This window comes from Camelina sativa, chromosome 13, assembly GCF_030686135.1.
Source record: "Camelina sativa cultivar CO46 ecotype springtype chromosome 13, ASM3068613v1".
Classification (NCBI taxonomy): Eukaryota; Viridiplantae; Streptophyta; class Magnoliopsida; order Brassicales; family Brassicaceae; genus Camelina; species Camelina sativa.
In genome coordinates this window covers 22,097,247-22,111,881 of record NC_141892.1, presented here as the reverse complement: position 1 = coordinate 22,111,881, position 14,635 = coordinate 22,097,247, and the positions used below count along the sequence as shown (strand labels likewise).

The window sequence follows — 14,635 nt, the reverse complement described above, 5'->3', positions numbered from 1 at the left end:
AAACTTTAACTCAGAGCGTAAAGAAGAATACAAACCTGAATGTGTTTCCGAGCCCACAAGCGATACAGCTCAGGATCGTAGAGAGAACCCACAGCAGGAAGCGGGTCGAAGGAGCCGCAAACCTTTCTAGCAAGCTCGCCACAAGCAACTCTGTAGTTGATAAATAACCTACGAGATCTCTTAGTAACCGAAGGCCAATCGAGCGCCCTTAGTGCTCTAATCTTCCTGAGATTATCGAAGAAGCCTGGAGGATGAGCGGGCAAGCGAACGACGGGATCTGCAAAATATCAACCAAAGCAAAGAGAGGGTTAAAACCCGATCAAGGAGAATCAAACAACTATAAGTGAGAAACAATGAAGCTACCGGGAAACATGTTCCACTCAGTAGCGTAAAACATATCAAGACTATCAACTGAAATCTCGTCCAGCCTAACAAAGAAGAAATAACGCTGCCAATGACAAATCTTCTTTTCAGCCCCAACGACGATTTGGTGACCCAATTTAGCACTAGTGTAGAGATACCCTGGGCTACCTCTGACTTTCGTGAACTTGGTGGCCTCCTCAAGAAAGTGCACATCAACCTCTACGCCACAGTTGGTACTAAGTATCGCCAAACCAGCCGTGTTACGGATACCGCCCACAGAAAGTTGAGAGATAGCTATCCTACGCCTCACGCAATAACGCGTCAAAAACTCTAGTAGAGGGAGCCACAGCCACAATCAATAAAGTAATGCTCGTAGAGTGTGATGAAACCAGCTGGAGGCGTCCAAGGGCGTTCATGAGGCTCAGGAACCCGGAAAACCAACCCCTCGGGCATCTTGTTCCATTTCACCATCTCAGCGATAGTATCCAAGGTACACAATGAAGGACCATGATCGGACGGACCAATAACAAGATCGACATCGGGACCAATCGGAATAGCACTAAGACCCAGAACAGCTGAACTCGGACCAGCATCCTCAGCTGGGGTAACGTCCATGGGACTCCCACCAGAGCGACTCTCGTTGTCTTTGCTGAACTCGAGAATATCATCAAGATTGAAATCGTTGGCCAAACTGTCAAGATCTCCACACTCTGCTCCAATACCGACACGAACTTCATCGAAAACATCTTTATAAGCATCATACTCCTTGGAGAAAGCGCGTTGGATTCCCGCAAGAGTTTTACCACGCGCATGAATTGGAACTTGGGAGCTCGTTGAAGAACGGCCTTTCTTTCTACGAAGTGAGTCGACCTCGCGACCTCCCATCATAAGGTCGGCATCGCCACCATCAGAATCATCATCAGCCTCAGCGTCGCAACTAACACTCCTCACGCCACCCTCACAAAGATGAGAAATGTCGGGATCTGCAAGTTCCCGATCGTGCCGACCTCCGGCTCCAGCGTTCCTGACCTTGCGGGAAGTGGTGACCTTGCAAAGAGAAGTGCCGACCTCGCGAGAAGAGGTGACTCATACCCGACGTATACCTACATCACAAGAGGTGCCGACCTCAAACAAATCCTCTCGCCGATCTCCCATCTTGACCTCACCTCCCTGCCGATCTCTACCACATGAAACCGCTCCATCACTCCGGCAGCCAATCATGGAACCAGAGCCGACCTCAAGAGGGGAAGAGCCATAAATGATTCTTGATCTCGCCGATCTCAGATCGACGGATCTCGCTCGGCAATCGCCGACCTCATTGGATCCGGGTGCCCTCTCTCGCAACCCGCTGAGCTCATTACCATCAATCTCGTTATCGCCGAACTCATCATCACCTCTCTCAAAACCAGTCACGACCGACAGATCTCCGGTCCCAGAATCGAGAAATCCGCCGACCTCACCCAGATCTCCTCGTGCCGCAACCCTTGAACTAGCACGGCGACCTCTGTCCGGCTCTATATCGTCTTCACCGTGCCGATCTCCGACCGAACAAACCCGCCGATCTCAAACCGATCGGAAATGTTCAGATTTGCCGATCTCACCAATCTCGCCGATCTCCAGCCAGCTATCTCGTCGATCTCTCGCCGATAACGCCGATCTCCAGTTTCGAAATATTCAACCAAACAAAAGAGAGAAAACTAGAGTGAGAAAGAAGCAAAACACAAAGATTAAAAGAATAGAAAGAGAAAGTTACCTTTTACGAAGAGGAAGGAGCAAGTGAAAGTAATGAGAAGAGGAGGATACATAAATAAGTAATTAAACGGAAATTTTACTGTCAAAATCCGTCTTCTCAATCTGCGATCCATTCTTTTTTGGGAAATTCATCGCAAATATCCACCGGATCATGGGGTAAATCCGTACTATCCGAGATGTGAAAAAATAGAAAGATGTCGTTGTACACCTCCACGACCACTACCAAAGCCTGTTCCTAAAAATATATAGTAGCAAGAAAGAAAAAAGAAAAAAAAAAACAACGTCAATTTATTATAACGTAACACCACGCCCTTTGAATAAAGATAAAAATTATTGGTTTTTGCTTTTGTTTTAAAAAAAATTTCTAAATCAATTCCCATTAATGTATATTTTACAATCTGATGAAAGAAATATTCTCTATGTCTTTATTTCCTATATGGCTATAGCATACAACAAACCAATAAAATTTTCAAATATCAATTACAGGTGATGATGTTATACGTTTATGTCTGAACAAGTTCTTGTTATTGTAATAGGTTCAAAACGTGTTTCTTGTTATAAAAAATGTGTAACTCTATATGTAATATATCTATCCTCTGCTCTAAAATGGGTTAAAGTAACTCACTTTCAAGTTTCATTGGGTTTTATGATTTTCTCCTCTTCCAAAAAGCAAATCCTATAACAAGGTGATTGCTTTGCCATCTGCAAAAATCAAGTCAACTTTTGGGATGGGCCATACCGTATGGCTAGCAAGCTAAAACAAGACTTGCAGGTCCTTTCCATATTCAAGAGCGAATCCGCTTTAAGGGTTCATTATGCAGTTCGTTAGAAAATTAATTACTATATAATATGTACATCAAACAATCATACTTCTCATGGTTACATAAGGAGGAGGCAGGGGTTGAGGGCTTAGAGGGAGTGACTCTACATCGAGGAAAGCATCGTAATAGGGATAAATTTCCCATTGATAAAAGTAGACCGACCTCCGAATGTTACTCCCTTGCTTCCCACTGCACTCTTGCTGGTATGTACATAAGGACACTTTTTTTAAGACAGGCGTCACAGCAGATTGAATAAATCCCCGGAATGCATTGCATCAGTGCGTAGATACGCTGGAAGCTTATCGGATGAGATAACTAGGCTGCATAGTGTCTTGGACCAGATGAACTGGTAGCTGCAATGATCATACCCTCCATGAACTCCCCCAAAACTCTGTTAAACTCTGTTACGTTTCCAGTGATGATTATACTACTACACATCCATTGGATAGGCTCTAGATCGTATGACTCGAAAAACGAGCGGTTGGAGTAACGAACAAAACAGACCCACTTTCCGGTTCTCCACTCGAATGAATCGGTCTGATTCAGACACTTTTCCAATAAAGAAACAGATGCCGGTTGCATACAATCCGAACAGACCTTTGGATCATTCCCTAGGATACAGAGGCCTAAGGCATATATTCTCTCAGTGAATCCCAACATGTTTGTGCAGACACGACACAAAAACTTGCTGAGACGACAAAACAGAGGATTGACAAGAGATTCTTCAAACACATTTTTGACACAAGGAGAGAGGGAGAGTGAAAAAGATACAGGTAAAAGGAGGAACTTATTATGAAAATGGTTTAGTCAATAAGAAAGAGTACAAATCTTAGCCTATAATTAATAAAAAAAAAAACATTTTTAGCCAATAGCTTTATAATAACATCTCTATCTACAATGGCTTTCTGATTGCGTTCTTAACTCAACTAGTAAAAAAAAAACTTATAATAGACAATGCACAAAAATTATTCCCATGGTAGAAGAATTATGTAAACTCGTGTTCATGTTTTAAGATTTAACCCTTATAGGATCCATTGAAATTTTTGTTTCACCTACATGTTTTGCTCTACACATATGCTAATTCCAGCTACGTGTTTTGCTCTAAATATCTAAATATATTTGGTCTAACCAAAAAAAAGTAAAACCCATTGCAACAACTAATTAATTCTATTATTATTCATCTTTTTTTTATTGAATTTTACATTAATTAAAGGTTATATGATTTCTAGTCAGGATATGTTTTTTTTGTGATGTAGCACCACCACTCACCACTAAATACTAAATTGTCAACCTCTTGGATATTTACGCATAGGCTAATACCAGCTATATATTTTGGAAAATATGGTTTTTCTTGTATAAGAACAATTTTACCATAAACCTTGAATCTTACCTTCATGGGTATTTTGGTCGGTACATTCTCGTTGCGTACCAAAACCGTCACTCTCGATAGTGTAAGCCACTCCATATGTGTCTGGATTCGGTTCTGATACCACTTGTAACGCCCTGACCGCCACCTCTTAGTGGGCTCATGTCCAATCCCAGTTCATGGGTCCACCTTCCTTAATGGGCCTCACGTCCTCTCACTAGGTTTGTGAGCCCATCCACATCCGACGGCTGTTTTGCTACGTCCGGAAGGCTTTAAAGACTTGAAACCGTCTCTATAAATCACCATATGATCTTTCTCTCTGTTTTGTCCTGAAACGACCTGACCCGTTTTTTTTTTAATAATAAATAATAATAATATAAATAACTATGGCTAGTGGTCCCATATCCACTAGCCACCTAACCACAATCACAAACAACAGCGGAATAACAATACCAATTAAATAACCAACTGAACCAATAATCCAATATTAATCCATAATAGAATAACCAACAACCAATCCTAACCATTTCAATGTTAAACAACAGGAAACCAAGGAACCGGCAACCTAATAAGTTCTAAAGACCCAACTCTAGCAACCTAGCAATGCCAGACAACATCCAATCGAGTCTCTAGAACATCTTCCTCTTCATTGCCTTGATTCCACGATCACACTTTGCCTTTACCTGCACCACAAACACAAATTGAGATGCATGAGTATTTGATAAATACTTAGTGAGGCAATCCTCCCATCTACTGGGCTATACACACAAGCAATAAGATCTCTCATGCCACAAACAACAACAATAAAACAAACCAGGAACATGAACAAGTGTTCTGACATGATCCGGTTACTGTCAGAATGGTGTCGACCGATACCAGAAGGTGTCGACCGACACTAGACATCTGGTGTCGACCAACACCACTTGGGTGTCGACCGACACCTGCTCGACACCCCCAAAATCCTAACGGTGTCAACCGACACCTGCACATGGTGTCGACCGACACTTGCTAAGTTCTCGAGCCGTCCTCGCGTTAGTGTCAACCGACACCATTGTCGAGCAGTGATTTCCTTCGAGCAGAACCTCCGAATCTCACCTCCAAACTGCTCCTTTTCGTCCCACACAATCCCAGGAACGAATCCAAGCCTCAGGAGCTATGAAAAACTCACATACAACCAAAACAAACAACCAAACAACACACAATATCACAGAAACAGAGATCTTAGCTTAGATAAGCCATGGTCATGCACTCACCTTAGCCAACAATGAGATCTAAGCCCAAAAGATGAAGCTACCACCACAGAAACCTTCCCACCATGTTCCTAACCTTGGATCTTCACTCTCACAGCAAGATCTCTCCAAAAACGCCTTCAAAATTACAAACTCTCACAAGAATTCTTAGAAACTGTTTTCTCCTCTTTCTCTCTCAAAAACAACAAACGGCGACCAAGACAACAATAAAACACGACCTAGGTCGTTTTCCCACTTAAATATCTTGGTTCAATGGTTTTTCCTAAACCAAACCGGTCCAAATCGATAATTAAATCAATATGGTCGAACCAGAAATAAGTGGTGTCGACCGACACCACATGAGTGTCGATCGACACCCACCCCCAAACGCAGAGTTTTGGTTCGCGGGCGTTACATGTCCTCACTCGCACAGTTCCGACAGTCACTTCCCGGAAGGTAACCCATCCTGAGACTACTCCAGCTCAAGCACACTTAACTCTATAGTTCTCTCAAGACCCTTAACCGAAAAGATAAGTGCACTTTGGTGACATAGGTGGCCAAATCAATTCTTTTAAACCTCTCTGCAAGTCTCTGAAACCATGATGTCACAGTTTCTCAAAAATGAATATAACAAACTTAATTTATATAACTAATAATAAAAAAAGATTTGAAAAGAAGAAATATGTTGAATAAGATAAGAACTCATATTTTGTAGCTGCTGATGATTTTATATATTTGTTTGGAAGATTTTGCTGATAATTTAAAATACAAATAGTAAGAACATTTTGAGAATAAAAATATGTTAAGGTTAGAATAGAACTCATACTTTATATATTTCTTTGGCAGATTTATGCTTCTTAAAGAAGGAGAGAAGAAAGCAGAGTTATGAATCATACAGCTTGCTTACCTGCTGATAATTTTGTTGTTTTATATATATAGTGGTTTCCCTTTCAAAATGGGTATCAAGAGGATACTTTTTTTTTTATCTGTTATCAAGAAGATACTTAGACCATCTCCAATGGTTTTCCCTATTTTTACCTCTAAAATAGAAGAACTCTATAATAGAGGTGACTTTTGCTCCAATGGATACCTCTATTTTTTCATCTAAAAAAGAATATTCCGTAGAGATTCCTTTTTTATTTTACTATTAATACATTTTACTTATAAAATTTTTAAACTAACCCATTTATTTTAGTATTTGTGAAACTTTTATCTGATATGAGAATTGAATCTTACTACAAATTTTTAGTATTGTGTTGTTCAATACAAAACCTCCACTTTATTAAATTATTATTAAACTATTTACATATATATTTTATTTATTTTGATCATAAATATAAAAGTGTTAAAAGTTCAAGGACCATTTTATAAAAAAAAAAGTCCAACTCTATTATAGAGGAAAAAATAGAGTTCCTCTATATATAGAGGAAAAAATAGAGATCTTTCTTATAGAGGTAGAAATAGAGATGGATTGGAGTAAATTTTACTCTAAAATAAAGGTAAAAATCAAATATAGAGGTGGGTTGGAGATTACAAAACATTAAGTTTTGTAAATTAAAACCTGAGAGACGAAATATGTTTTCTTGATCCACAACTAATTCTACTTGACTGGACTTTGCTGGCAGGCTTATCCACAACCCATTGTTAATGACGAATTTGAAAACTCAACTTTATATAATAAAACTAGAAGTAAGACATTTAGGATATTTAGTAGTTTTTATTTTTTAAATAAATCGATAGGTCATTGTCAATTTCACATATCATATTGTATTTTTACTTCTTAGTAAAACCAAAAGAAAAAGCAGCATCATTTTTCAATAATTTCACAGCAAAATTCCTTTTGAAGATTGAATCAAATTTAATTCTTTCATATAATTCAACAAATATCACTTTTAAAAATTATATAAAGATAAAAATAAAATATAAAATAAATAAATTTATTCGCTTTTTTATATGTATTGAATTATCTTTCAAAAAAAATCATCCACTATAAATATCAAAAAGTGCACCCCTTTTTTCATATACTCATAAAAACACTCTCTTACCTATTTAAAACACAAATACACATATTTCAAACCAAATAACAAAAACCACCAAGCATCATGAGCATTTTGAAAGGCTGCAAAAGTGATTGGCTACCCAGCAATATTTGCCAAACAGGATGCTATCTTGGCAAATGTCCACCCGATTTCAACCGGTGAACCCGTACACACCTGGATGTGAAAAACACATATAGATGTCGTGGTTCACCTCTAATAGTTCCTCAAAAGATGATATAATAAAAAAAGATATAAAGGTCAATTTGTGTAATCCAAATTACAGTATTATGTAACATTAGTGACGTTGTGTGATGAAACATGGATTTAAGAAGATGAGTTTTTTAAAATTCCCATGCTAATCAACTAGAGATTTTAAAATTACTTATCAAATCCAATGTTATTAAATCTGTGACTTTTTAAAATCATACAAAATAATTCAGAATCTCTTGTTATTTGATTAAAAATTTGTTAAAATCATATCAAATCCACTTTTATTCAAAATAATATGGATTTTAAAAAACAAAATCTCAAAAGATTGATTTAGGAGATTTTGAACACTTTCATACTAATATGGATTCCGTACTAAGCAAAGTTAATGGTATGAACCACATTAATATTAATCATTTTCGTTCCTTATTTGGATTAAGCATGAAAACAAAATTCATTTGTACTAAGGTTTTATTCTGTTTGGACTCAACTTATTTTTGTAACGTGACTTGTCTTGTATATTTTTTTTAAAACGAAATTTCCTACAATTACTATTAAATCTCACAAAATCATGAAAAAAAACTTTTTTTTTTACAAACAAAAAATAAAAAAATGTCACCAAATATCCTAAAAAGTCAGTTAGATCTAGGGATGGGCAAAAAACCGAAATCCAAAAAACCGAACCGAACAAAACCGAAATAAATAGTTTAGTTTGGTTATGGTTAAATCTAAAAATCCGTTTGGTTTTCATTTTAATTAACCATTTGGTTTAAGTTTGTTCTGGATAAAAATTGTAAAACCGAATGGTTTTTTTGGTTTTTATAAAAATTTAGGATAATTAGATATAATTACTAATTAGTTTCTCAAGCTTATAAATTTATATTGTATAACAATATCAATAAATTTTTTCTTTATTGGGCGTTATTTATTGATCTCCTATTAATCTATCGAATTACAAAACCTTAACCTAAGTCTCTATTCCCTAACCTATATATATTCATAATTACTTTTATGCTTATTTTTAGTTATGTATATCAACTATTTATGTTTTAAAAGCATGAAATAACCGTTAAAAACAGGAACCAAACCAAAACCAAAACCGAACCAAACAATGATGCATATGGTTTTTATATGGTTTTATTTCTGATGAAACCGAAAAAACCATAAACCGAAAAAACAGAATTGTAACCAAACCGAATTACATATGGTTTCTATATGGTTCCATTTTTATAAAACCGAAAAAACCGTAAACCGAAAAAACCAAACCAAAACCAAAATGGAAAACCGAACGCCCACTCCTAGTTAAATCTGCTAAAATCCAAAATTTATTAAATTCCACAAAATCATCTAAAATCCATGTTTCAATACATCTCCACGTTGTGGATAAATATGACACCTAATACAGTATGTATATAGAAATAATATACTGGTTATATATATAGTAGTTTACTAGGTCTGGATCCGTAAATCCGTGCGGGGTTATGTTTGTAAATAATTCTTTTGATAAAATATTTTGGTTTGAATTTTATGAAATAATGATGGTTTCCTCAATAATTTAACTTTTGGAATGACCTAGGGGTCATACCAAAATAAAAACTTAACATCATTAATGGTTGGTTAGATATCCATTAAATCTCGTCTAAAACAATTAAAACCCGTTTGAAATAAATACCAATATTTTGGGAAAGGACGTAATATTTGTTATCTCTTATACATGGTCTCAAATTCCTGTTGCATTGCGAATGTATTCTCGCATGTGAGATAATATTTGTATAAATATATTGAATATCACATCTAAATTCGAACTCATACCAGTTGATTTTTTGTTTGCTTTGATTTTTATATAAATAAATTTAATATATATTTAGTTCGATTTTTCGTTTGGTTTCAATCTAATTTATTATTGTTTGAAAAAATTGAATAATAATTATTTCACCAATATTTTATAACTCTTAACGATCCAACAATCGGACCACTATCAAACTAAACCGGATTAAACTCTTAAAATATTATAATTTAATATAAATTGATAAAAACGACTAAACCCCTTTGAAGAAAAATACTGATATTTAGGTATTTAATTTTTAATTATATAATTAGAAACTTTTTTAGTATGTCTAATGCAGATGCTCTTACTCCATTGGTATACTATTGGTTTCGTCTCGCATGGTTTAGGATATAAACCAATATACATACATGATACATGTACTCATTTTATCAGGTCTCTTCGTCGACATTGATCTCACTCTTTTAAATGAGCAGAGAATAGAGGGATCAGATGGATTTTTGTTTTCAAAAATGAGATAATTTTCTCATGGCGAAACCCATGATTCATTGTAAGTTGGGGAATTTTCAAAAATATTTTTTTTTTATATGTCACTTTTCAAAAATACCCTTTCATGATGTCCATTTTCAAAAATACATTTTTTAATATACAAAATCACTAAATTATAAACCCTAAACCTCAAATACTAAACCCTAACCCTTTCAAACTATACCCTAAATGTAAAATAGAGAAGCCAAACCTAAAAAAATTCTAAAAATTAATTTCACATATTGTAATTATGTAAAAGAGGGCAAAAATGAAAATGTTCAAAAGGGGTATTTTTGAAAAAAGATATCTCAAAAGAGATAAAAATATCTCTTCTAAGTTTGATATTTTTAAATATGGGAATTCATCATAGGAAGACGAAAGGATTTTTTATTTTTACCATCCATAAGGCAATATAGTTAAAATCTTTATTCTTTTGTGAAGCTTAACTGCAATTCCTTTTTTCTTTTGAGTCCGATGTTTGTTAATTAGATGGGTTGAGAATCCGAAGTAATTAAAAATATGATAATGACATCTCTTGGTAGAAATATGATAATGACATCTCTTAGCTCTACAAAATCAAAAGAGGGTGATCAAAGACACTCTTATAGAAAAAACGTTTACATTCATTCTTATAGGAGTGCAAACGAAGAAAGAAAAGTTTCTCACCTTTAAAATCTCATGTCCTTGCAGGAGAAAATATTAGATGAGTCTACCTTTTATGTTCAATATGTTCAATATGGTTCTACCTTTTATCCAAGTAAGTTTCTAATTTCTTAAGAAACTATATTAAAACTGAACTAAGTTGAACATAAATATTGGTACTGGTAATTCTTGTGATCGGGCTTGGGAGTTTCGAGATGGTGTATGTAGAACTTCTTGTATTCGAAGTTTAAGATCGTTTAATACTTTTCTTTTTATGATAAAGACACCGTTTAATACTTGGGACCAACTAAAATGGACAATACTACAATAGAGACATTAGCTTCATATTTTGAGAAACGATGCTTAAGAATAAAGAGAATTAAAATTTAAACTGTTTGGATCAAACTGACAGACTTACTTACAGATCGAGTATTGAAAAATAAATGATTATTTTTTGTTAATGCTAGGTTTAAATATAGTTACTAGATTTTAACCCGCGGTACATCGTCGGATTATTTTTTTTACTAAAATTATTAAATTTCAAGTTGTAATTGTTAATTAATTTTATACGTTTTATTTGATGTTTAAGATTGTATAGTTGTATTTTGATTGTTAATTCTACGATTTAATCTACGGTATACAACACAATAATTTATTTTTGTTATAAATTAATTTATAGTATTAAAATCCTTTTATATTATTAAGTTGCACCAGTTTGTTTATAATAATCATGTATATAGAGGTGTCAAACAGGTCGGTTCACATTTTTTTTTTTGGACCGCAGCGGGTTGACCGCGGTTGTTAAAGTTATGCCTACGCATGTACCCGATCTAAATTTTATATTAATTATTCTTGAACAATTTAGTGGCAAAGAAAAGAAAAAGCAAAATTTTAAAATAACATATATTGATATTTTGTAAATATCTTAATTGGTATACATTAAATTTCCTCATATTATCACATATTTCACGTATTATATATACATAACTATGTAAAAATATTACTTAATATATATTATATTTAATCATATATTTGTAATTTTCGGGACAATCCGCCAACCGCATATGTACCTTGCTAAAATCCGTAATCCGGATAGACTTAATTGTGAGGACCATCTTTTAACGGTACACAACAGGCCTATATTTTCTATATAAATTATATCTTTAGAAATTTATTATTTTTTAGTATATAAAACCGATGGTCGTAGCGATGGATATTGACATTTTAAATTTATAAGAATATCGATCATAACCCATCCCATAATAATATATTAGATATTATATTTTAAACCTTTTATAAAAATTAATTAGTTATATAGATAATAGCATTAAAATTTTAGACAAAACTAAACAATTTGAAGTAATTGAATATGATTGATTGGAGCGAATATAGATTTTTCTATATTGGAATGGCTAAAATTTTGTTTAGTTTTGCATAAAATTAGGCTGAGAGATGGAGATAATTTAGGAACATTATACTGGATTAATAAGAGGATATTTAATTCACATACCTTCGATTTTATCTTTCAATTTTTTAATAAATTATTTTAATGATAAAGGCATTAGTTGTAAATACCTTTAAACTTCAATACTATTTGACAAAACTGCTATAAAAATGTTAATATAGATAGTAGTGACTAGGTAAAAGTTTGTTAGAAATGATAAGAATGAATTAGATAATATATTGGTGGTCAAGTTGGATTTGAATATGTTTACGATTTGGAACCTTTGATTTTCTAAAAATATTTGAATTAGCAATTATTACGTTGTACTATATCATACTATGAATGCTTTATGGTGATTTCACTAACTAACTAGATTTTTATTGGAATATGGTCAATTTAAATTTATTTGAATCTATATTGAACGCAAGTTTTGTATACTACACTAACTTTTTAGATCTTATTATGGAATATACTCATATATGAAACAGATTAGAATTCATATAGAAGAAATGAAAAGATGATTGGTTACAGGAGTATATGATTGGCGCAGCACCCTCCATTAATTCGGATCTGAATATGATTGAACCGGATCGCCTAAAATCCGCTTGCTTTGGCCATGAAGAGTTATCAAATTGCTCTTACCTTTTTTATTTTTGTTCTTTCTTTTTTTGGCGTAGGGGCTCATCATATGTATACTCGTTTTTTGTTGTTTTTATACCTAAGTGTGCTGCCCGATTAATTATAGTATAGATATGAAAGAATGGATCTGTGTATTTTACCTGTCAAATTTATTATATATCCTTCCGTTTTTATCTTTTTCTAGTAAAATAAAATGTTAAAAAAAAAGACCAACTTATATTCTCACGACACAATGAATCCAAAGATTGATATAAATTAAATCCCCTAAATTTCTCTCATATTATGGTATCAATTTTGATATTATGGTATCAATTTTGATATGTATGGATTTGTCTTTCAAAATTTTTGTTTACTATAAATATCACGAAGTGAAACCCCTTTTTAGCACTCATCAAACAACTGATAGCTATTTGATACACAAATACACATCTTCTGTTTAAAAAAAAAAAAAAAACACAAAATCATCATCATGGGCATTTTGAAAGGAACAAGAAGGTTCATGTTCGTGGCGATATTTATAGCATTTGTGGTTATAAGTAACATAAACGTAGCAGTTGCAAAATATATTAGCTATCCAGTGATAGGACGTGGCGATCCCCAACGAGGATGTGATCATGGGAAATGTCCACCCGATCAGCAGGTACATCATTACCATCGGGGATGTGATCAAATAGAGAGATGTCGTGATACACCTCCACGACCACTACCAAAGCTGGTTCCTAAAAATATATAGTAGTAAAAAGAAGAAAGAAAAAAAGAACAACGTCAATTTATTATAATGTAACACCAAGCCCTTTGGATAAAAATAAAAATTATTGGTTTTTGCTTTTGTTTAACAAAAATTGTTCTAAATCAATTCCCATTAATGTATATTTTACAATCTGATGAAAGAAATATTCTCTATGTCTTTATTTCCTATATGGCTATATCATACAACAAACCAATAAAATTTTCAAATATCAATTACAGGTGATGATGTTATACGTTTATGTCTGAACCAGTTCTTGTTATTGTAATAGGTTCAAAACGTGTTTCTTGTTATAAAAAATGTATAACTCTATATGTAATATGCTTATAGATTTGTTCGAATGTCATTATAAAATAGAGAACTGACTAAAACAAGAGAAGATCTTGATACTTTCATGAATTTGTTAACGAGGATCTAGATCTGTGATTGATACATCATTGTTAGAACCGGGAGTAGACCTGCTTGTGGATTGTTGACTCCTGTTTGAGAGGCAAAAGCCGGGTGCTAAATGCACAGGTAAAGTGTCTGTGTTACTAGTGAGCATCACGACGAGCGCTGGCCACATTGGTCGATATGCAGGATCTTCTTGAACACATATAAAACTGCGATATGGATGCATCTTATAATAATAATAGGCTCATTACCGGGAGAACTCTCTCTGATTGTCGGGTCTATGACTTGTAACTGTGACCCTGTTCTCCAAAGCTTCCAAGCCTAGCAAAAGTGATCGAATAAAATTAATATCTTTTGAGTTAATCATATACTCGTATGTGTGACCAAATTGCCAGGAGAATCATCAATGTCGTAGAAGCTGCTATACGTTTTACCACTTATGATCTCTAGAATCATTACTCCAAAGCTATACACATCAGAATTCATAGAGAAAATATCTAAGAAGATCAATTTAAATTTAGCATTCCCCAAATGTAGTACCTAACATACAACTATAAATATATTCAAATCCCAAAAACCTTTAATGTTAATTATTCGGATTATGAAGAAAATAACTATCTCTAAGCTTAAGGAAATCTAAGTAAAATCAATTACCCTAAAAGTTAGCACTTGACATAA

General features: G+C 34.0%; 2 pseudogenes; one reads left to right on the top strand and one right to left on the bottom strand.

Annotated features, from left to right (window-relative positions):
* Nucleotides 1-3,251: 3,251 nt before the first annotated feature.
* Nucleotides 3,252-3,596, bottom strand: LOC147929843 (putative cysteine-rich receptor-like protein kinase 32 pseudogene; annotated as a pseudogene).
* A 9,642-nt stretch (nt 3,597-13,238) lies between these two features.
* LOC147929842 (protein RALF-like 28 pseudogene) lies at nt 13,239-13,601 on the top strand (annotated as a pseudogene).
* The last annotated feature ends 1,034 nt before the right edge of the window (nt 13,602-14,635 follow it).